At 40.7% G+C, this 25,058-nt stretch overlaps 1 long non-coding RNA gene across 1 annotated transcript; it reads right to left on the bottom strand.

Annotated features, from left to right (window-relative positions):
- Window positions 1-837: 837 nt before the first annotated feature.
- On the bottom strand, window positions 838-24,031 carry LOC129206965 (uncharacterized). Its single transcript, XR_008577334.1, has 4 exons — window positions 23,939-24,031; window positions 20,176-20,301; window positions 19,322-19,409; window positions 838-1,400 (listed from the first exon to the last, which is right to left on the bottom strand). It is a non-coding gene; the product is annotated as an uncharacterized LOC129206965 (long non-coding RNA).
- Between the last annotated feature and the right edge of the window lie 1,027 nt (window positions 24,032-25,058).

Below are 25,058 nucleotides of genomic sequence, written 5' to 3'. Positions count from 1 at the left end.
AAGACCAGTTCAGTACATTAGCTCTCAAATATGAAAAAATACACTTTCATCATTGAAATTATTCACTTAAAGCAGCACTTCAGCAAAACATTGGCCACGCTGACCTTGCAATTATATCGCATCTAGTGTGTACTGATTTACATACCGTATGCTTTTCCACCTGTAATTGAGGCTATTATGCAGAAGGCAGAGGCTGAGCTCCACCCTCTGTATCTACCAGATTACACAGAAGGTGTAAACTCAACAAAACACACGTTGGGGATGCTGCTGCCAAAGTTACACCACGAGGACCCCTCTCCGGTCAGAATAACGCTCCCCCTGCCTGGAAGGTGCAGCTCAGCATCTTTTGTTCAGGAGAGACACTGCCGTTGCCAGTGTAGATCGCAAACACTGGTTAGTAAAAATCATCCTGGGATAAACTAATCCGGAAAAAAGAGAGACACTGTGATGACACAATTCTCATTTTTAGAATTAGATTAGAACTAGAATTTTCGATTAAAATAAAAGTATATTTTTTCACTAATTTTAATACTGCTGTTTGAATTACTCCTTAGAAGAAATGGTATTTCTCTGACTGAATGAGGCACTTTTACTTATTTATAAAAATGCTGCATTTTAGATAACTAAATAATTTTCAGATTTAAATAATCATTTGCTCACAAACTTTTCAGGATTTGGGAATTAATGTGTCGGGTTTATCTGGCTACTGAAGGTATCAATAAATGAAAATCACCACTTTCATTCATACAAAAATAGCTTTAAATCTTTTTTATTTTACAATACTTTGTGTTTCATACACTGTTTGTCTCTGGTTATTAATGTACTATGAGCTGAGAATGCTGATGATCTAATTTGCTTCTGAAAATGTGGAAAATGCCTAAATCGGAAATGTTCTTAGAGGCCCAGGAGAAAGAGTAATAAAAGTAAAGCCATCTTGAGATCCTAATCTGGGATAGTATTTTATATTGTTCTTGCAATATAAAGTAATTATGGAATCAACTATTAGAAGATGCTGAATCAGAGTCTGGATGGCACCAAAAATCACTGTCATGAAGGACAGGATAGGACATTTGCATGTGAAAGGATTGTGAACAGTATCTATAAAGAATTGTGAAATTACTACCATATTTATTATTATAATTTTGTATCATCACAGTCTCATTTCAGCATGACCTGTAAGAATAGATTAAATTAATGTCATTTTCTCTTCTTGTTAACATCTTTATCACAAGAGCAAGCTGTCACAATTTTAGTGTCTGAAACAGTCTGCGAATTAGAGAGGGCAGGAGCTGGACCATTTCTTCTTTCTGCGCCTTGGCTGGCTCACCTTTCCCGGTTTGCTCTTCCTTCCCCACCACACAGGGTGACAATCACCATAAAAGCTCTTTATATCCCGCTCTCTGGGGAAAAAAAAAAAAGAAGACAGCCTTCAGTGTTTTAAACCTCAAGGTGAGTTAAAAATGTAGGAAAACAGAGCTGGATGAAAAGAGAGCGGAGGAAGGGGAGGTTTGAATGGAGCCAAGGATCAGAAGGGATCGTACAAGAAAATTAAAGCAAGTATATACATCCTTGTTTTAGTGAGCATACATACACATGGTTAGAATACACACTGTCAAAATAATTACTTTCATACCTGCAATACATAATTTATACCGCCCAGTCCTCCAAAATTATTCGATGATAAGAGAAAGACTACACTGGCAGTTTTCAATAACAAGTATTTAGAAAGACCAAGACTGTTACATGAAAATAATTTGGCCTTTGGAAATGTTGTCTTTTTTTGTGACTAGACTATGAAAAAATACAGGTTATGGTTGGTAAGTTTTGTCTTGTTTTTCCCTTCCATCTCCCTCTTCCCTTTTTTGTCATCAATTTCAAATAAAAGGAAAGACCAAAACATCATAAAGGAATTTCCCAAGTGAAATTTTGAGAAATTTTCTTGAGTATTTAAAAAAAAAAAAAGTAAAATCTTTCATTTGGATAACCGCTGAACAAAGGTTTCAGGACTTTCAAACTAGTCGGTTCCTTCTTTCTGAAGCATTTTGTTTTCTTGGTTTTAAGATCCTATTCAATAAGCGCAGATATTTCTGTGAGATGTTGCTGTTCCTCATTCAGCATCAGTAATTAGTGTCTGAGCTGTTCTAGTCCATTTGTACCTGTAGAAATGAGGTGTATGTCTCAGGTACAAGTTACATGAGATGCCTTATATTTTTTTAGGAGAGCAGGAAGTCGCCGAAGGAAGTAAAACAACGGCATTTGGATATCAGGTAAAAGAATGCTGCAGCTTTGCCCTACTGTGTTATGAATAAATATTACATCCATTTAAAGGTCTCTCAGTTCATATTATTCACTGAGTAGTTAAAAAAAATAATAATTGATAAACAGAGACAGTAGCTGTGTACTCTGAATAACATCATTCTGGTTTTTATCTTTCAGTAGGGGAACAAATAAGAAGATTTTGATTTTGGAGGGTTTTAAAATAACTTAGCCTCCTAACTTGCCATGGCATTTACTACATTGGGCACAAGCACTTTCCTCCAGAGTGAAAGACCCCTTCATGGTGCCTTCAGGCTCCTGGTGGGAGGGTGTGATGTGACCTCTTTCCTCCATCCCCCAGTTACGCATGGAACAAACGGACCTCCAGCCATGGAGGGAAGCCCTGCTTTTATTCAGGGTAAATGTTAGCTAGCCAGGGTGAGGGACTGGATATGTGGGTATTTCACCAAATACCCCGACTTCAAATTCACTCTACAAACTCCTGTGATTGTAACGGCTCTGTGCTATACGATCTTGCAAATGTACTATTGCACCACTGAACAGATATCAGTCCTGCTGCTGTCACGTTATTGTTATCTTCTTATAGAATGTGACATAAACATACAGAGCTGTATAAACAGCATTTAGAACAATGGTTTCCCAATTAGAGCTGGCCAGTCTGGAGAGTTAGATACAATCCAGATAGCATCCCCTCTCCTCCCTCCAGCCAGCTGAGCTCTGTCCTCTGGTGCTCCAGGACGTACTCCTTTGGGCTGAGCAAAAGGGTTACACGCTCAGCTGAGTCCCAGACAAGCCAAGGGATGTAGCAGGTTTTCGAGAGAAAACCATAATTCCAGCAACAATTGTAATTCCAGCACTGCCTGGAAAAGGCACAAAATGTATATATTCCGTGGGAAATACTGGCAAAGAAGAAAAAAATGGTACCCCAAGAGTACTTTATTTGACCCCCACAAAACACTTGTGCATGGACAAAACTTTGTTGAAAGCCTTGGCCAAACTGGGCTCAGGATGCCCCTGCCAATGAACACCTGTGCTGGAATGCTTGCGGACCTCGGGGGCGCACAGGAGAAGTGCCAGCATGAGCTACGCCACACTATTCAAATCTGTGCAACACGCAGGGCTTTTGGAAGACCTCCCATGTCTACTCCCTTTAGTTCTACTCATACCATCTGCTTGATAATCAGCAGTAAGATGAAACCGATGGCTTAAACAAATAGAAAAATTGTTCTAACTGCTAATGAACGGATTTGGGGGGTTTGGTGCCTTCTTCACCTAAACATGGTTTTCAGTAGCGGCAATCCAGAGGCTTTGCCTGTCTGACCGTTCATCTGACCGTTCCCTAACCTTTATCTGCCAAGCTATCTGGGTTAAAAAGAATACTGCAGCCTAATACCAAGACAGCAGCTGAACACCAAAGCTGACAGAACTGGGGGTACAGTGAAGAATTAGTGTTGGGCAACCTGCTGTTCCAACTCAGCAGCAAATAAAGTGGTTTGCAGTATTATTTACATGCATAATTCACGAGGGTGCTTCTTAGAGAAAAGTAAAACCAAACCCTTGTGGAGTTCCAAAATAATCTCTACCTTCTCTTTGATATGCTGAATACATTGACAGCTCATTTGTATTGGGTTTTTTTGATCTAAGACTATCCAAGCGGTATAACTGCATACCAGTTTCTGGAGGATTAGGAGAATAAGGCATAATTTGATGAAGGTCATGTTGTTGTCAAATGATGGCTTTTCAGCATGGTATATTTATATACTACTAATTCCAGTTTCCATTGTATGTAAAAGATGATTACTTATTTAATGAAGAGACTTCACTGGAACAGAGTTTTGTCACAAGATAATGGTCTCATGCTGTTAACTAAATAGGAAAGCATTTACTGTAAAATATATACACGCTAATTTATGAGATTAGCTTGTACAAAGGGAAGATCCAGCAATGGGATGTGGACAAACATAAGAAAATACATTATGAGAAAAAGAATGTTTGCTTGTCCATAACAAGAAAAAATGGTGACTTTGTTATATCTTTATTCTGTCAATAACGTGTTATATCAGTGCAAGTTATATGCATTTGTGGGGAAAAAAAAAATCGCTTAACAGTGATTGCTACAAAACTGCAGGATTCAACCCTGCTGCCATTGGAGCCCGGGTAAATACAACAAAAGGGTATTTTCTATGAGTTTCTATGCCTCTTGGCTTAGGTACCCTCCACCCCTAAGCACATGTTACGTTCTGCATTCAGCACATGTTCAGGGAGTGCTCCTAACTCCTCTTCAAGTTCTTCTATTTCTATTACCAATATAAATTAATTTGCATATAGGAGCTTCCTAATATTCCTGAATGTGGTGTTAATATACAGCTATAAACCGAAAGTGTTAATCAGGACTAGTGAGACAAAAGATCTCCCTAAGGGGAAATTGTCAGTTACATAATCAGAATACATTAAAATCTAGTAGACTGCATGTTTTTAATAAAAAAGAGAAAAATGAAGGGCTGAATTTATAGCCACCAGACAAAGCTCCCTTAAAAGTAAGCCTATTAATGCTTCCTGCAAGGTCAGATCAAGGGTGATGAAATGAGAATTGACCAAACACGAGAGCAATTCCCAGCTAAATAAAAAGCCAGATATTCTTTTCTTCACTGACAACAGAAAATGAACATAGAGACAAGAAGGGTTGATCACTGATGCCAAAAATGTACTTTCCATTCTCCAAGCTTTCTAAAGTCTCTTCTTTTATCCATTTTCTATTTTTCATCATATTGCCATTCTCCCTTTTTTGTCAATGACCTTTCTTCAGTCCAACTCAGCTTCTGTCTAATGACCTGAAGAGGCCTTCTTCACAGGCTGGAAAGCTTTAGATTTAAGATCCCCCTCCTTCATTAGAGTGAAAAGTGAACAGCCTCTATGTGCTGGGTGTTAATGAATGTGAAGAAAGATTTTTTTTGTATGTGTTTTACACATTATGTTCTTGACTCCTTGAGGTGCTACAATAAATTGCTGCGCTTCATTTACAAGGAGTGATAACAGAAGCAAAATGAGGATCTGGCGGCAAATTACTTCTCAGTTCACCCTGGGTCAGGCTGCTGGGGCTAATGAGAAGAGGTGCTCTAATTTTAAACTCCTCCTCGACCAAGCTATTCTTGCATTAATGTTCAGTGCTATAAATTGTAAAGTCAAATGAAGGAGCACTGTTGAAAATTAACCAGTATTTTTATCCTTTGAGTACCCAATAGAACATATTTTGGCTTCTAAGCCTGGTGGTTATCAAAGGCAGCCGCTCCTGCCTCACCGCTGCAGGATGCTCCCCGCACGCATACACCGCTGTTTCTGCCTTTTCTTGACAGGAGAGGAGGAACGGTACGGGCTTCCGACGAGATTATAATTTAACCCAAAGAAGAAGGTGTTTAAAGCCAGCCTTTTTGTGTCCCCTTAACAGGACACTGCACACAGACATTAAAAGTCGTGCGGAATTACTCCATCCATTTAATGCTGCTGCATGTTTAATGAATTGTAATTGTGTACATGGAAAGACCCTGTAAATCACTGACCCATTTAGGTCTATGAGCACTTTGTTGCTATAAGCCCAAAGCAGGATTTGAGTAGTTAATGAGAAACTAATGCAGCACCTGCTTCTCTCATGATATATCTTCCTAAGCCTGTATTTTGCCAATTTAACAAAATCAAATACAATACAAATCTAAAAAAGAAAAAAAAAAGAAAGAAAAAAAAAAAAGAAACAAACAAATAAACCCCCAAAACAAAACCATAGCCCAGGGTCCATACTAGGGGAGTTATACTTCTTTGAAGAACACAGTTCCAGATTCTCATCACTGGATTTTTTTATTGATAACTTGGCACTGATTGCAATGACATTAATATATTTAAAACATAGATCGATGACATGGCATTCATTTGTTGTGTGATGTGTCTGTCCTGGTACATTCTTCCATGAAATTGCTACATAACATACAAATTAACCACACTACCCTACTCTAATCATTGTAATCAGTTATGTTTTCATGTGTACATTACTAATATATAAGGTTGTTGTAGTTCTTGTGTGTGGTTTAATTGCTTGTTTTTGCATATCTTGTGTGATTGATGATGTTCTAGAAATCTTTTCCCCGAAAGGAGACTTTCTAAATTACTTTGTTTAGATGCTAATGATTGTATTTCATTAGTGGCCCTCTCATCCAGAATCATCTTTAAATGAATGAATATGCCATAATTAAAAATCTGAATTATGAATTACTTTGAAAGGAGACAACATTGTCCCGATTTCCCACTGCGACTCAGTGTTATTTCAATTATGTAAATATGTTTAATCATTCCCCTTTTGTTTTTCTAATTATTTAATATTAATGTTGCTTTACCCCTTTATTGCTACAAGAAGGGATATGGCATCTTAAATGAGAGTACTTAGACAAGTGATACACAGATGACTAGATTCAAGCAGACATTTACCAGAATGCATAACCCATTTCAAAAACAAACATGCTATTAACATTCATACTAATATAGAAACACTAGCAGTAATTGCACTTCATGCATGTTTTGTCTTTATAAACCTAATGTATTCACAATGTACAATCTCCAATCAATTTTCTTATCAAACTTAAAATCTATTTGTACAACTTTAAATTCTCTTGAAGTGCAAATTTTAAGTAATGAGATTTCTTTGCCCACAGGCTGTAGTTTTTCAATAGTTTAAAAAAACAGATATAAATTATAAAGCTTCTGGACATAAGAACTTGTTTTCTCTACTGTTACAGCCAGTCCTATTTTTACAGGATCAGAGAGCAAATTCTATCCCGAGTCTGAGCAACATGAAAAAAATTAATGCTCCTGAAAATTCATGCAGAATACAGAACTTTTACTGAAATTCACAAAATCAAAGGACTGTGAAATTAATATCTGTAAAACTATCAACATCATAAATCCACATAAGGAGTTATACATGCTACATACCTGATAATGGGAATTAATTATAAAATATTTATACACCGTGGAAATTTCATGTGAGTTTCTAAGTAAATATAATTCTAGTCTGAAATGTAATAATTAGGCAATTGCATTGAAACCTCCTGAAGTGGAATTCATAGATCTACGGTGTCTCGTGACTGAGTAAGAGTAGGAGCACAAGTTCAAAACATTATTTAAAATATGTTTGCTTGTAAATAATCTGAAACCCAGAGACAGGAGACAGAAAGAAATGCGAGGTTTATTCCCAATCTCTTTAAAGACCACTGTAGCCCTGTGAAAAAGTGGGGACCTGTTAGTGGAAGCTAATGCATCGGTTTCAGTTCTTATTAGCAACAGCCATAAAATTTAATATTAAAAAAATCTATATTTTCAATCATAGGTTTTACATTTTGCCAGCCAGCAGGGTCAAAAAGGATAATGAAACGTGCATGAGTATTATCGGCAAAAACATCCTGCACTTCTAGTTTGAGTTTATTAGTCTCTGCTTTGCAGTTTTTGCCGAGAGAATACCTCCAATTAACATTACTGCCCTTTCAGCCTCTGAATTGCACTTGGATGATTAAATACAAATGAAAAAAGATTTGCTAATAGTACATTCTTGTTTGGATTTTTTTTTTTTTTAAATAAAAATTTTCATAGGTAAAAGGAGAGCAGTCATTTTCCATGGACTTCTCTGTATTGGTGCAGCCACAGCGGTGGGCTTTATTCAGCACATCGCTCTTGCCATCGGAGCGCAGGTCCTGCCTGCGAGCAGATTTGTGCACTTTGTCAAACACACTCACACTTCTGGCCAGTTCACCAAGTTCTGTTACGGCATTTATTTTTCGTCAGTAACTTCTTTCACTGTCTTCTTTAGTGGCACTGACATTTTCAATCAAAAAATGACACAAGGAATCAGCTGCAATTCCCATTCTATTACAATTTGTGTGTGTGTGTGACACTTGATTTCTATTGCTACTTTAGAAAAACTAATGGGAGCAACCCCTTAGTATTTCTGCATATCCATTCCAGTGAACGACCATTTCTACGGAGACCACATTTTTTAAGAGAAGATACTTTCCAAAACAACTTTGAACCAAAGTCAGAGGAAGAGAGAAGAGAGAAACAGATATCCAAACTTTTATGGGCTGGTATGTTAAAAATGAATAAAGCAAACAGCAAGGGAGCTTAGCCTGGCAGCCTCCATTTTATATGTTAAATTTTTCACAAGACGGTTTAATTACAAAAATTAGGAATGGTAATTGCTACATATAAATGTAAAGTGTCTCTCTTGGCCCAGCACAGGGATAAAAACCCCCAACCAAATCCCAAACTATAATGCCACTCTCTGTTCTCAGGATTCTTAAGTATGCAAATAGTTTTTCCACTTAAGATCTCACAGACACAGATCTGGTCAAAGCAAATTACCCAAACAGTTTGCATTCATCAGAGAGGAAAAGAGATGATAAGGCAGATAAAAAGCAATGAATGTAGACATTTTGAGCAAAAGCCTGCCATTTTACAGAGGAGATTATCTTGTACTCTAATTTTGTAGTTATATAGGTAGCAGAAACTTATTTTCGTATTATAAGATAATGTGAGGCGAAATGCCAGATAAAAACCTGGCTTCACTGAAGTGAATGACAAGATTTTCATTGAATGAACGGAATCTTTTTGTTCCAGGGGTTTTATGCCATGTGTTGGGTTTTTAGTGGTTTATGTAAAAATACCAGTCTTTTTAACAGAGTTCTTTAACGCTCAGTATTATTTGCACAGCCTATGTTCAGCCTGGTCGCGTGGAATTAATAATCTCAAAAAAAAAAAAATTAGCTAGAGTATCAGTTGTAATTCACTTTTCTCATATTCATTTGGTGAATGAAATGTTCCCTTTTAAAATATTTTAATTAAGATGAGCACAATGCGTGGAATTACCATGTGGAATGATACTCTGTGAAAAGTTAAATATGACTGATTCTCTAGTAAAATAAAAGGTACACAAAATCTTACTTTTGGGATAAATGCTTGTAACTTCATCACATAGATGTCCCCAGATGTCTCTGATTCTATTACAGCCTTTTCCTTACCAAATCTCTCATTGCTCAACATTTAAGACCAGGCTGATGACAGAACCCAGACCCTAATACAAAACTCAGGCGAGCTTCAGATGCCAAACTCCAAAACTGCAATTAAAAATTATCCCTGCTCAGCAGCTGATACTGAGAGCACCTCCCCGACCTGGGGGCTTCCTGCATAACCAAAAGCCTTGCTGAATGTTGCAGTTCCTCCGTACATCTCGAACACCCCTGCTCTGCGCAGTGGGGTGTCGAGCACCCACCTCTGCCCACCTGAGTCCAAGAAGTAGGAATGACGGTGCCACGATGCCCTGGTTCAGGTGGGACAAACCACCACCTACCATGCAGTGGCCATTTTTAGTAGCTCCACGAGTGCCACCCTAAAATTAGAATAATGGCACAGTTGTCAGTTATCTGGGTGAGTCTAAGCAAACTTTCCACCATGTCTTGGGTGAGGATGAATATTCGTATTATGAATAACAATACAAATAATTAATGAAATTAATAAAACTGGTTGTTACAAAAGTAAGGAAGATAAAACAGTAAAACCATGAAGTATCATGATTAATACAATATGCATAAACTGAAAAACCTGGCAGATTAATCACAATTAGTGTTCTGGTTATGCTTCAGCCTTTTGGTTTTATGCAGAGACTATCACTGATCCACTTGAAGAAAACCTGTTAAACTCCTCATCCTCCCTGTAGCAGACATAAAGAATAACTGATCGTCATGCTCTTCATAACCACCTGTGATATACTGAAAGAACTGTGTCTTCTTCCCTTTTGTGTTTCCCTTTTTTTGGCATGAACTGATCCAGACCCATCATGCTTTCCACACAGTTTAGCAAATATGATTTCTTTATCGCTCCTGTGGCCTCTCTCTCCAGTGACCTGCTTTGTTCTGGAAGTACCAGTTCCAAAACTGGACACAGTTCTCAACAGGAGTAACCGCCTCTTGCGTCCATGACCTGACATTTCCGTGAACATCTTTCCAAATGAAATCTGCCTCTTTTTCTGCAAGGATTCCTCCAAATCATTCCAGTTCTACTGCTGTTTACAGCCTTTCCCAAATGATCACCTCTGGGATCTCCTTGGATGCAATGGATAAAGCTAGTCTGACTCTTATTTGTAAAGGGATTTTTCTCAGATCAAAAGTCTTAAGTTAACCCTTAGGAAAAAAATGAGATATGTGCAATCTCTAGTTCATTTTAGAACAAGCAAATCACTAGGGACCATAAGGAGTGACTGCCAGTGTCATTAGTAAAACATATCACCACTAGCAAAGCCTACTTTACAGCAAACAGTGTAAAAATTCAACTTAATCACAAAGTTCTTATCACTTCAATCTGAAATAGGAACTGAACATTAACAGGCATACAACAGGTTTTAATAGAATCAGTTTTTAATTGCTTACAGTTTTTTCATCAGCTGCTGAAAATATTAAACCCATCAAAACACCAAAATCTTTAACCTGAAGGACACAAAAGATCTAATTTACCTCCACTTGCTTCCCCAGAGCAAGTGCTTACACTACATCGCCAAGATCGTTCTGGAGTTATCCTTGTAATATCTAGAAACACAGCACTTAAAGAAGAAAGCATCAGAAACAGCTTCAACTTTATTTTGAAGAAAGGAGCTAGAGGAAACCCTTCATTAACTAAAGCCATCGGTTGGGGGAAAATTAAAGGGTCCCAGGTCGCAGCAGAAGGCAGGTGCCAGGGTAAGGAAGGGGACCCCTGTCCCAGGCCTGGGGTGGTTCTAGATCTGGGCGCAGCGATGCCCACCTGGGTGCTGGGGAGCGGGGTGAATGAGACCTCACCTACACTCACTAACGTCCTGCCAGCCTAGCGAAGAAGGCAGAGGGTGAGCGCCATGTAGGTACAGCTTTGGTATTCAGTTTAGAGGGATGAATGTCAGAAAGAATAATTATTATATATCTAAAATCGTTAGACTCGCCATTTCAGCCCATAAGAAATGCCTGCTAAGGTTGCCTGCCGCTTTCAGGGACAAGGGAGACGGAGTTGGATCACCAAAATGAATTCTGGTTTTCCAGTTCAATGGCTGAACTGAAAAACAGGGGGAAAATAGCTCCACCTTGGTTTTTAAAAACTTGCCTTTTCTAGCCTATTTTTAAAGAACGCTTCCAGGTTCAGCATTTTGACTCTGAAAATGATTTCAAAATGAGACATCAAGTTATCTACTTTTGAAAACATTGAAAGAATTTCAACTTCTTTTTTAACTTCTTTTTGTCCAAACCCATCACTAAATTTCATCTAATCTTAGAGAAAGTTTAGATTCCTATCCCTAATGTTCTGCTTTCAGCAAATGTAACATTCACTGGAAAAAAAATCTGCCTGGCTGCAGTTCCTAGAAAAAAGGTGAGACATGTTTGAGACTGATTTGGGCTGACAGGATTTTGTGGGAACAAGGATTGCTTGAAGTTCTTCTGGATCTGAAGAAGAAATAAGACTCAATACACATTACATATTCTTGACAAATAGCAAAGAAGTTATAAAATAAGATATCCAAAGATGCAACATATGAAAAAGTAATTTTATTTCAATCTTTTGGAGTATTCAATGCCTTTTAATGAATTTCTAGAAATGTGCCAATTTCAAAATTCAAAAGCCATTTCAAAATGGTAAGTCATATTCCTTCTTGGAAAATACTGGAGTATGTCAGCTTCTCCCTCTCAATTTTTTGGGGTCCAAAATCTTCACCAGATTTGATCTGATTTCCTTTTTTTTTTTTTTTTAGCATTGTTGTTCTTCCTTCTCCACAAAATGCCTTCTTGAAAAATTTTAATGATCTAGTAAAGGCTAATACAACAGACAACTATGTGCAGGATGGGGGAAAAGAGGGTTTCCCAGAACTGCGATTTTCCTTAGGCCATTACAGTGTTATTTTAGTTTAAATGAACAGCGGCCTCATCTAGACAGACAGACTGGCTAGAGGTCAAAAATCCAGCATAGACAATTTTGCACTGTAGCAATTTACACCAAACTGGTACTGGTAAGAACTGGCCACTTCCCTGCTTCCTTCACTGTTTGTCCGTCAAGTTGCTGGCTGTGGCTTTCTCAGATGCCATGGATCCTGCATTTATTCCAGCACAGCAGACCAACTTCCAACAAAAGGAAAAGGAGAGCCTCATGTTTCTCAGTGGTTAGGTCACTCTCCCAGGAGATGGGAGCTGAGCATTTCCATCCTCAGCCTGCCTGAGCAGCATCTAAACGATACTCTGAACCATCAGCAGATTTTAAGACAACTCAGTTATTAACTGATTTTTAGGTATTTCCATCAGGACTTGAAACTCCATGGTTAATAGGTACTATAGGCAAATCCCTGCCATCTGGAACGAGTTTCAGTGTCTGTGTGTGAAGAAGAAAAGCCCTCCGCTTCCCTGGTATTCAGGTTTTGTTAATGCTGGACAACACTGATGGACTCCCTTTTCAACTTTCTCCGTCAGCTTTCAACTTACATATCTCCTCTTCCAACTAGTTAAAAGAGAAGTCAAATGACAGAAAACGCCTGAGGAAAAGGGGGAGAAAGTAGGAGTGAGGTGAAGTTAATAATGGCACTGTTCTTCCTGCTACTGTTGTCTGAGCTTTAACAGTGCCTCAGAAGATACTAAAGAAAAATTACGCTTCCTTCCCTGAAGGGTTTACAGACAAACCAACAGAGAATATACAAGATGCATTGGGAAGACCAGAGGTGGGGATCATTAGGATTTGAGTACTTTGATTGCAACTTGAAATGTCCATCCTGAAGGAAGAGACAGACTTTGTCCAAACTCAGGACAACCCATGCTGAATAATTTTTTTCCTCCCAAATTGAAACTCTGTGTGGTGGGTTGACCCTGGCTGGGGGCCAGGTGCCCACCAGAGCCGCTCTCTCACTCCCCTCATTCACCAAACAGGGGAGAAAAGGCATAACGAAATGCTTGTGGGTCGAGATAAGGACAGGGAGAGATCACTCACTAATTGTTGTCACGAGCAAAACAGACCGAACTGAGAGAGGGAATTCATCTGATTTATTACTAGGCAAAACAGAGTAGAGCAATGAGAAATAAAATAAAATCTTAAAACACCTCCCTCCACCCCTCCCATCTTCCCGGGCTCAACTTCACTCCCGGCTTCAACCTCCTCCTCCCTCAGCGGCACAGGGGGACGGGGAATGGGGGTTACGGCCAGTTCATCTCATGGTGTTTCTGCCGCCTCTTCATCCTCAGGGGGAGGACTCCTCTCATCATTCCCCTGCTCCAGCATGGAGTCCCTCTCATGGGGTGCAGACCTGCAGGAGCAAACTGCTCCAGCGTGGGGTCCCCCACGGGGTCACAAGTCCTGCCAGCAAACCTGCCCTGGCGTGGGCTCCTCTCTCCATGGGGCCACAGGTCCTGCCAGGAGCTTGCTCCAGCGTGGGCTTCCCACGGGCTGCAGCCTCCTTCAGGTGCCTCCACCTGCTCCAGTGTGGGGTCCTCCACGGGCTGCAGGTGGAATCTCTACACCCCCTCATCCTTCCTCCATGGGCTGCAGGGGGACAGCCTGCTTCACCATGGCCTTCACCACGGGCTGCAGGGGGATCTCTGCTCCGGCGCCTGGAGCTCCTCCTCCCCCTCCTTCTGCACTGACCTTGGTGTCTGCAGAGTTTCTTACATCTTCTCACTCCTCTCTCCGGCTGCAAAAGCTCTAACTGGTTTTTTTTCCTTCTTAAATATGTTATCACTGATGGGCTTGGCCTTGGCCAGCGGCGGGTCCATCTTGGAGCCGGCTGGTGTTGGCTCTATCAGACACAGGGGGAGCTTCTAGCAGCTTCTCACAGAAGCCACCCCTGTAGCCCCCCCGCTACCAAAACCTTGCCACGCAAACCCAACACTCTCTAAAAAACATCTGAATTGAAATGCCGAAAATGTTGACATTTCTAACTAAAGGAAGATATTTCCACTGTCTTGAATTCCACTACAAATGTCTTAAAAACACTTCCTAGTGCATCAGCTCAACCTAAATTGCTTTGTACATGTTGCTCTCTGGGAAAGAGGTTTTGCAAGTCTGCCCTTCTTTCCCCACGGGGTGCAGGGAGGGAGCAGGAGGAACAGGGGTGCCCAACATGATGCAAATCACAGGGAGATAAACTGAGAAGAGATGTAGTCCTCCAGCAAGCTGATGCAGTAGAGAGCTAGTGGAGACCTGAACATTTGCTCCTAAAGGCAATTCACTGCCATGGAAATGTAGGTTTATGTTTTAGCAAAACAAAATGAAACAGAACACTCTACCTAGGGTCAAACCGACTCTAGTTAAAACATTTAGTTAAATTAAAACCATAGACAAATAAGGGTTTTCTAATGAAAATCATTCACGTTGTAGAAACAGCGTCTTCCAGCAGTAAACTGTCCCAATGGAAAAGCCATACCTATCTATATCTGCTTATATTATTGTTATCCCTTCTAGTCACAATAAGCCAATGTTTGGGATTTGCTGAATTGTTTCCATTAGGTGGCAAAGCTTGTAATTCAAGTCAGAGATTTCTTTGCCACAACTCTTTTTGTACACAAAGAGTGTACGTATCATTCTGCTTCCCCAAGAACAATAGGAACAGACAAGAAACAGTTCATCTGGGCACACTTCCAAGCTTGCCTTTTCAAACACCAATCTGCTCAAAAGAAGCTCGGGCTTGGCTTCTTCTCAGGGCCAATGCTGCTCCGAGTGCTCCTGCCTCTCCTGCTGCCGCTTTTGCCTTTCTGCTTCCAGAGCAAACATCCACAGCTGTGTTCCACCCACTGCCCTTGCTTTGCACTACCAAACAATGGTAATCCCTCCCCCGCTTCCAAAAAAAAAAAAAAAAAATCACCACCTTCTTTCAAAGATAGCTTTTCTGCAATATTTCTAACTGCTTTCTGCTTTGGGCACAGACATCTCTTATTTCATTGTTTGCTTTTATAAAGGAGCTGGACTGCATTTTCTGTTCAGTTAAAATTAGGAGAACCAGTGTGCCAAATAGCTTGGCTATGACTGCCAAGGATAAGCTTGCTAGAAACCATCCCCTTCAATGCCACAGACCTGCTCATTGTCCAAGCGGAATATGGAATAGAGATCCCTTGTAGAACACGTCTCTGATTCATCCCCACTTAATTAACAGTGCATAGCTGCTTCTTAGCCCAAATACCCTCTTATCCATGGCACTGTGCCTTGAATCGTGTTTCATCTTCTAATGATGCCTATACTAAAGTGAATAAGTCTAAAAAAAGAACAAAAAAAATTCAAGATACAGAATTCAGGAAATTTTACAATTGCTTCGGGAAATTATAACAAGAAAAGCCAGCCGGGCAAGGAAAGACATACAAATTAAGCAGCACAATAGCAGCTTTCTTTCAGAAAGCTGGAAGAAGAGAAAAGGTCAATCCACTGCAATAACTGGTGATGTTGCCCAGTTACTATGAGGGGTTTTGGAAGTCAGATATTCCAGTGCAGGGAAGGTGAAAAGATGCGCTGGCAGAGTGAAATTAGGAACAGGGAAGCTGTAGCCCTAAGAAGACCTAGTGCCTGGCTGGGGCAGGACAGACAAGCTAATAGCCAGTCTTTCAAGGTAGCTGAGATGCTAAAGCAGTAAAAAAAAAAAAAAAAAAAAAAAGCTTGCTTAATAAACAATGCAAAATTGTGTTCTCTTGTCTTTTGTATTTGTTCCCGTGGTTGCAGATCCCATATTATTTACCCCTTATCTTAACAGAATGAAGTAACATCACTTTTTTAACTTAAATGTTGTGATAAAGCAGGACCACCCAGGAACACGGTGCCTCATTCACTTGGAGAGTGCATACATTTCCAAGAACACGTGCAATGCTCCTGCAAGAACTGAATTCTAGGTTTGCCGAGAAAAACCTTTGTCGTCAAAGTTTGCCAAAGCCCTGCTGACAAGCATCGGACAAATGAGAGAGGGACAATATTTTAGTGACTACAGTGTTTCCAGACTTTTTGAGAAACTCTGCCTTGGATTGTAGCAGTACGGAGCTTTCTCTCAACAGCTTCTCAGCTAAAAAAGGGAAAAGGAATAGGAAAGAGATCGCCTTTCTCCCCCCTTCAGCATGAATGTCACTCCAACGAATGTCACTCCTATGCAGTAGTTAAAACAGCAACCAACATGCAGGGGTTTTTATTCTGGAAATTGGTTCAGCCTGCAGAGAAGTTAAAAAAACTGTGCGAGAGGTGCAGTGGCAGATCAATGGGTCTGCTAGGGGGAAGCACTGCCCCACTATTCCTCTGAGTACTAGGGACCAGTCAACCAAATTTAAAGAAAATAACCATTTCCAGCAAACCCCCAAACCACCATATGAAATAGGAAATGCAAACATCATATACCAACTATCACAGAGCAAACAACAGATGTGATCTCATTAATCCCTGATTTGATATTATGCAAATTAAGAAGCATATTTGTCTTTTCTACATTTCCATCTAGACTTTGCTAACAAATCCTGTGTTCGCTCCAAATGAAAGCCCCAACCAGGCCTCAGAATATTTTGACAAGGACAATATTTTCTGGTGGGCAGTAGTGCTGACACCTCCATCAGAAGAGGGCAGCTCGAAGGCCACAGCAATCTCGTTGCAACCAGTGGTCCTTGTTCCAACCCTTCAGATAAGATGGCCTTGACCACTCATCCTGTGCCAGCGTGTTGGGAACTACCTGCAGACCACGCAGAGATTTCCCGCAGAGACAGGACAAAGAGCACCGTGCCCCGCTGTGCGTGCTCTCCTCCCACGCTGCTCCGGTGCCTGGACCCCCAGGCAGTTTCCGGGTTCGAACGCAAATTGCAATAATTAAATCTGTTGTTGCTTTTCTGCCCGAGACAATATTTCTTCTCCGTTGTGTCGGCAATAACAGAATCTGGTTTGTTATCCAGCAGTACTGTAGAACTCAGGCCAAGGCACAGAGCGGTAACACTGCCATCAGTGTTAAATCAGTACGGTCAAAACTGCTTTTGCCCTGGCAATACGCTATGTATAGCTTTGCCATTTCATAAGAATTTGTCATTTGCAGTATTGGTGTTATTTCTTCTCATCTTGTAAGCCTTCTTTTTTCTCTCAACTGCTACAGAGGGATGTCACATACATGCAAATTTTCAGGTTTGACCACCAGCCTGAGATTCTGGCACTTTTGTGCACTCTTTTCACCAGTGTTAGCAACAATACGTGCAGCACTTAATTAGATTTTTTGGGATAACAGCATACTCAGCTTGTTAAAATAAAGTTCATGCTATAGAGAATCAACTGGCTAAACTATACCAAAAACAATTAAATAAATCTGTGCATTCCAGCATCTACAAGATACTCTTTTGGGGAATCTACGCTGCAGGTTACTTAAAGAGCTTTCGTAAGGACAGTGACTGTCGTGAGGGGCAGCCTAGCTACGGTCCAATGTGCAATGTCCTTCAAGCGAAGAGAGCCTTTTTAAATGGTTGAAGAAATTTTATTAGCTGCAAGAGAGAACATTACATTCCAGTTAAGAGAGAGAGATAATGATTCAAAACCATAAAAAACTAAATATTCTTTCTCCCTTAAAAAGATGTATAGCACTACTGTGATAAGAGTACATGGGAAAACTCCCACAAAATATTTGGATAAAACATTCACATGAAATGCTGGCAATGTTATGTAAATACTGATGATGATTAAATGCCTAATTAATTATTATTATTTGTATTACATCCATATTTGAACACTCTAATTAGGAACACAGTTCTACTGAGTTCAGTGCTGTACAAATATGTCGGGGGAGAAGCTCCATTTCCCTGGTGCGTCTGCAAACCAAATAGCAAATGCAAAGTAGAAAGGGAAAGAAATTCAGAAAGTGACTTACCCAAGGGCACATAGTCAGTCACTGTCTGAACTACGGAAAAAACCCAACAACAAAAATAGCCCTAACCCTAGTCTTAGTACTCTCAGACCACACGGTCTCTATTCAAATCATGAAACATGTAAACCTGTACGGCTCTGTCTACTCACAAACACTTCTTCCTCATCCTTCTCCTTCTGCATGTCCCTGTCACTGTTTAGTTTATAAGTCAACTGAACCATCTGAACATAATCAGACATTCTGAAAGGCACAGATATTCCTTCCAAATATCACAACATAAATTGGAAGTTTAGCCCTTCCCATGTTACATATATTTTTTCTGGGATAATACAGCGTGTAAACACACAAACCAAAATAAAAAAAAACACAAAGAGGTCAAGTCAAGGACCCAAGAAGTCAGTGAAAAATATCAAGGGATGAGACAGCCAAAGACACCTCAAACAGAAGAGAGTACCCTTGCATTGATGTTCAGAGGAAGACAAAAAGGTGCTCTCACAAAAGGAGGTTCCCAGATCCAAGGAGGCACTGATCCTGCCACAAAGTTGGACTAGTGTTCAGAACAAAGAGCAAGACCAGCCAGCATCAAAAACAGGCTGAGGAACAAACAGTAAGGAGAACAAGGTAGCTCACAACTTTGGTAATGGGTAACACAATCATATAAGCTGAATTCCCCAAAATTTCCCTACAGTTCTATGTCATTTTTTAATTGTGCTACCACAAAGCTTCTCAGGTTGTGGAACCTTGCACTGGGTCCGTGGTACCTGCTGGTCCCAGCTGCAGCATCCCACTGGCCCAGGAGGGCTTGCTGGTCCCACAGCTCCCAGGTAATCGGCACACAGCAGCGGCAGCGCGCAGCCGGAGCAGAGCACACCACAACCGTTTGGCAGCATTTCCACGTTTCTCTGCTTTTTAATGAAGGAGGACAGACCCTTTAGCTGCAAGGAATACAGAAATGCTTGATAGAGGCTGGGTTGGGGGGGGAGATCCACTGGAATACTGGGATGAAAAAAAAGCATCTTGTGTAACTGCACTTTCCCTGGAGCATTTTTTCAATTTCAATGGAAGAGTAAAAGAAATTTTAGTTAAATACTTTTAGCCAAATACAGAAAATTCAGATTTGGAAATGTTGCCACTGTGACTTGTGTTGCCACTCACCAGTGGGGATGAAGTTTCCCGGGCTCCGTACAGGGTGGTTTCCCTTCCAGCTGAAACATCCATCACTCCTGGCCTTAATTTCTGTGCCCTATAAAAGTCAGTCAGATAGGGGAGTCCAGCTCAGAGAGAAAAGTAGACAAACGAGTCACAGTTTCCATGTGGGAATTCCTGGATGCATAATTTTGGTAGTAAGCTAAAGTTTTGGTCCAACCAAAACTACAATTCCCTAGTTATTTTGAAGTTTTGTTCAACTTGAGCCTCAACAACTTCAATCACCAAAAAGGCACCACTTCAAATCCTTGGTTTGGGTTTTGAGCTTTTTTTCCCAAGAAATCTCAACATTTGTAAGGAAACCACATATTATGAAAAAAAAACCCACCATAATTTTATCATTGACTATCTTATCTGACATTGAAGAATTGTTTCAGGCAAAAATTTTCAACCAGCCGTGTAAGGAATATTTATTTCCATTCTCTCTGTTATTCACACTGGTTTATATTTGCACCTGCTTGCAGAATTCATGGACCAGCCTCTGCAACTGTATTTAAAGATAATTTAAATATAAAAAAGAACCCCCTAAGAAACAACACGTCTTTCTTCCATACCCTCCCTGCTGAAACACACCTGGCTCACCTCAGAAATCTTTTTACAGAAAGATCATGTAATAACTTGCAATCAATCCCAACACCAGTTTTATCGCACAGTTACAGCCAAGCTGTACTCAGGACCAGATCAAGGGATAAGAAAAAGGTAATTTTCTGTCGCGCTTGTTATCCATCCACATCTCTCACACACTAAAAAGCAAGGAGCTAATTCAGTCATCAGGACAATTTAGAGAAGTTTTTCTGAATTACTTATCTGCAAGGAGCCTCAGAAGACTGTCCCATCAACGGCAGGCAACCGAAGCGAAGCAGCGATCTGAGCTCGCCTCTCCCCACCGCAGCATGCCAAACGCAGGAGGAAGCAGGGAAGAACAAGACCTGTGCAAGACAACCACAGCTGGGACCAGAAATGTTATAAAATCCTGCAGAAAGGGTCACAGGTGTGCCTGAAACATCAGAGAAGATCAAACTGCTGTTTCTCTCTGTAATGGCCTTTCTGTTATGACTTCTGATCCTCAGATCACTACACTGGTATCTTGAGGATAAACAGCAGGACTTAGCTATTTCTGCAAGGAAATAGGTATCTGCAGGTCCAGCTACTACTGAAATTTTCTGTGCAACTAGAGGTGCCTCCAAGCCCTCTCATGATGGTACCGTGTTTCCACAATTCCCAGCCCATGCTGGGATCTCCGAGTTTCCTCCACGCTGTCCTTCGTACCAGCACATTCTCCTGCTTATTTGTGACACCAGCTAACAGTGGGAGCTTCCTATGAGATCAAACCTCAGCAACCTGGAGGTAGGACTGATTGCCTCCACAGCCAGAAGGAGAGCTCAAAGCTGAAGAAAGCCGTAATTCAAACACCTTGCAAACATTTTGGTGGTCCCGCAGACTTTATGCCTATTAAGGACACCAGAAGCAGGGAAGCTCTCCACTGAATCTGTGGTGGTCTATTTGAGTCCTGAGATGAATATATCAGCTGCAGTCAATGTGACAATTTGAGTAGGAGCAGCTGAGCAGTCAGCAGCCAAGATACAGATCCCTCCCTGACCGGCTTCATCAAATACATACACAACTCTGCAAAGATAAAGACATTAGCAACTTTTCTGGTAGAGGACAAGTACCGATTCAGCAGCATCAACTGGCTAATGAGGAACTGAATTAACAGAGCCGGCAAGAGTTCAGTTCCCCCACACTACCTGGATTATATTGACTGTGAAAAGAGGGACACATATCCTGTTCATGAAGGTGTGCATTAGACCCACTTAGCCTTGCTGCCCAATTTCCATCCCCCCAAACACCACCAGCCCCCTGGAGATGTTGTACCTGTAACAGATGGAATTGCTCCTAAGATATGTATGAATTAAATCATCGAAATTCCAAGAAAATGTATTATCTAAATTTCAATGTTGTCTACTAACCAAACCTTAATTCATCAAAAATACTCCACAAAAGAGCCAAGGAGCAGAGACAGGCACTCTAGGTATGGCTTCAGGCAATCGGCTTCCTTTATCACAACTTTAGATTTTGCAAGCATTATTTCATCTTCATTGTGCCTGAAGCTTTCGTTCTCCATGATGGTTTGATCCTTTTTGCCAAGCCTCTTCAGCTGCAGAAAGCTTTGGTTTGCTTTCCAGTTCAGGTTCCCGTCTGCCACTTCTAATCCTCATTTTCATTCTTGCCAGTTAGTCATCTGATCTCTTTGATCCTTTGTAGCAAGCACTGAACTCCGTTTTTATTCAGATTAGAATCCAGTGTCAAGAAGGAGTGTTTTCTTTTCCCTGTGGTTTTCCAGCCTTTAGCTTGTTTAAGCTTGTTTTCTCCTTCCTAAGTTTTCAGTCGCTTCACCTGCATTTTCTGTGGTTTCAGGCCATATTTCTGACCTACACACAGCATTTGTGACAACAGCCTCTGCTGCTGCAACTGATGAACGCCTTCCTTTTCTTCTCTTTTTCAGTTCCTAAATGTTCATTAGACAGAACAGAGGCAGCTGGTGTAAAGCGGTGGGAGAGCAGCAAGTTACCCAGCTGTAACGGGCACTCTAAGGACTCTCACAGCTTTGTAGATGCTTAGGACAACGGGGTGTTTCCAGGGCTGATGTTCACTGTGGTGGGCGATGCATCCTGAGGGTCTCTGTTGTCATATAGGAAGTTCCTGAAAATCCTTCAAAACTCATGGTGGGGTGGGTGGGTGTCCAGGCTGGCTGCAGCACCTCAAAGCACCACCATAGGATATATGATTACTCCATGTGTGTGCTAGAGTAGATCCCACTGCAGATGACTGACAAACACAATTCATCCGGCTCACACAAGGGAGGATGGTGCTTGGTTTAAGCATAGATCATCTGGCTGAAGATGCTGGTGGACAGTAGGATTATTTCCTTGGTGCACAATAATGATTATGAATCCTCAGCAGCCAGAACAGTCACCTGGGTTATCACTCCAGTGGGATCCAACAGAATTTTCCTTGGGGCTCCTTTCCACAAATAGGGAGGAAGACTTTTAAATTGAAACCAATGAAAACAATGAGTTGAGTGGGGTTGATGAGGCTTATGAAGTGACCCAACTGCCACAAGCAGTAGAGGACACCATTGGACAAGATGTTAAATCCTCTGTTTGGATGCATCACTGTTCCTTAACTGGTTTATCAGGATGGACAGTGATGTTGGGACTAGTTCCAAGGTTCCCTTCACATCCATCACCTAGCAGTGTATTCTGTATCTCCATGCAAGGGGGGGAAGGCAGGACGTTGAGTCTTTAGCTTCAGAGCAATATAATGTTCTTGGTCCTCTTTTTGAAGGATCTCACGTAGATTTTTTGAACTATGTTTATTTTCCACCACAGTCTCCCTCACGGAGACTTCAATATCATGAGCCTGGGTATTGGTCTGACATTACCAGCACAGCAATTGTTAGAATTAAATTTTAAAAATATTGAGAATACTAGCGTTAAGGATGTTAAGCCAAGAATACCCAATTCTTTGCATGCTTAGAAGACAAACATGCTGAACAATTCTCTGGGGTCTGACTTTCTCTAATTGGGACAGACCGTGCCTATACATGAACACCAAAGGTTCAGATTTTGATGCAGAAGCCATCATGGGTGCAAAACACTGAATCCTATTGGACAGGGCTGCCTGATAGGCAGATATTTTTTTAAAAAATATCCATTTCAAGTAAGGAGAGAATAAAAGCTCTTCACACCTTTATAAAAAGGTTTTACAGGTTTTAAAGTTCTCAAAAAAGATGAGTTGAGCAGTCATTGGGTTGCATCTTAAAAGACCTGGGTAAGAGCCATGAATTCTGTGTTCTTTATAGCCTCACATGGAGGCATGAAAGGCAGGGATTACATATGTGTTCTCAAAAGACCCTGCTATTCAGAAGTCTGATTTCTCATACACTAAGCACACATGTGCCACTGGATTCACACTGATAAGTACTCAAAGAAGACAGTACCTTCCTCAAAACAGACTCCAAAACCAATTCACACCAGACAGCTTGAAATCTAACTCACGAAACTATGAATATTGTCATTTAAAAAGCTGTTGACAAATTTTAAGGACTGCTGAGCTACAGTGTTCGCTTAAGCACAGCTAATGAAGAAGTTAAAGGTCAGGGAATCGTTGTAAGGGTCCTTCAGAATGGACATTTTCTCCAGGAAGATGAATCATCTGTTTGTCCAATATATAACTTCTCCTCCAGACTTTTCTTGTCCCATAGATCCGGGAAAGGCTGGAGCATTGGTACTGACTGCATAGCGTCTGTGCTCTGATGCTCTGACCAGCAGTGTAAGTAAGCACGGATTCATTACAGCTTTCACAACACACCCAAGACACTGCAGATGTAAACCGTGACTGGGAAAGAGATGGTGTGTGAAGTTTTCTCAGGAAATACCCTAAGGGGAGGTGGTTTTTTTTCTCATCTGTCAGGCATTAACTGCTTCCCTGGTTCCCTATGGCTGCAGAGTTTTCTTTTCCTAAGCCTCTTTCTCTTATGAATACATTTCATGCATTTCTTACCTGTTATAGAGCTACTGAGCCATTTGTTGCCATGGTTTCCTTAAATGTTTCCATGTCTGTCCTCTCCTGTTTTCCGCAATGTACAATTCAAAACTTTTGTCAGCCACAATTTTAATTACTGACACGAGTCCACGTAAGTTAACCAGAGACCTGTACCTTTAACACCACAATATTCATATTTTATGTTTTGGCATAGCCATTTTCTAAGATTTAACAGGAAACAATTTTCTGTCTTGTAAGGCATTACTTCATTGCAACTCATAAACAGCATGAAATAAGAAAGAGGCATACAAAGAGTTACGCTTACAGACTGAAAAGCCAGCTTCACCTAATTCTTAACATGCCGTTTTTCAAAGTGCTTGTCTAGCTATGGTCTTCCAGGTCCCTTTGCTCTCTTCATCTCCTCTGAGATCTCCACACCGCTTAACAAAGGACGTGCTTTGTCCAGATGACAGTTTGTGCCGCAATATGAATGAAAGAATTTAAAGAGTTAAAGATGAGACTAAATAGGAAAAAAGGGGGAAAAGTCCATGCTGCTTTTCTTCCATCTGCTCACACTACATCGAGTTTCCATGCTGCTGGCTACAGGGCCAGCAGGAATAGCCACATTTGCTTGAGTTTCTTTATCATTTGATTGCACAGATATTTACATGTACATACAAGCCATTCTACTAGCCCTTTCTTTCACTCTAATAACCCAGTAGTTAATCATTCTTTAAAAAGAAAAACAAACAAAAACCAACCACAGGCACATTTATTTGGCTCATGTTACAACCAGAAGTTGCTTCTGATGAGTTAAAAAGACAGCGAAACAATATAAAACACTAGCAATTCAGCAGTGATATTCTGGGCAGGAAATCGCACTAATAAAAAATAAGATCTTCTTAAAAGTGACTACAAGAAATATGCATATTTTTTTCAGTTAAGCTTAATAAAACAAGAAGTACCACATGACGAATGTGACAGAGGGTGTGTGCAGAGGTGCCACCCGGGTGACTACGTCTCGTACCTCCGGCTGTGGTTTGTCCCTCCTTTTCCTCCCTACATTTCTCATTTATGAATCACCAGCGCTCTTTGCTTAATTTAGACGCATGTCCTCATTTTCAGCCCCACACCCCCC

The sequence above is a fragment of the Grus americana genome, chromosome 5 (assembly GCF_028858705.1).
Source record: "Grus americana isolate bGruAme1 chromosome 5, bGruAme1.mat, whole genome shotgun sequence".
Classification (NCBI taxonomy): Eukaryota; Metazoa; Chordata; class Aves; order Gruiformes; family Gruidae; genus Grus; species Grus americana.
The sequence above is the reverse complement of the archived record's forward strand: the minus strand, read 5'-3'. Positions and strand labels throughout refer to the sequence as shown.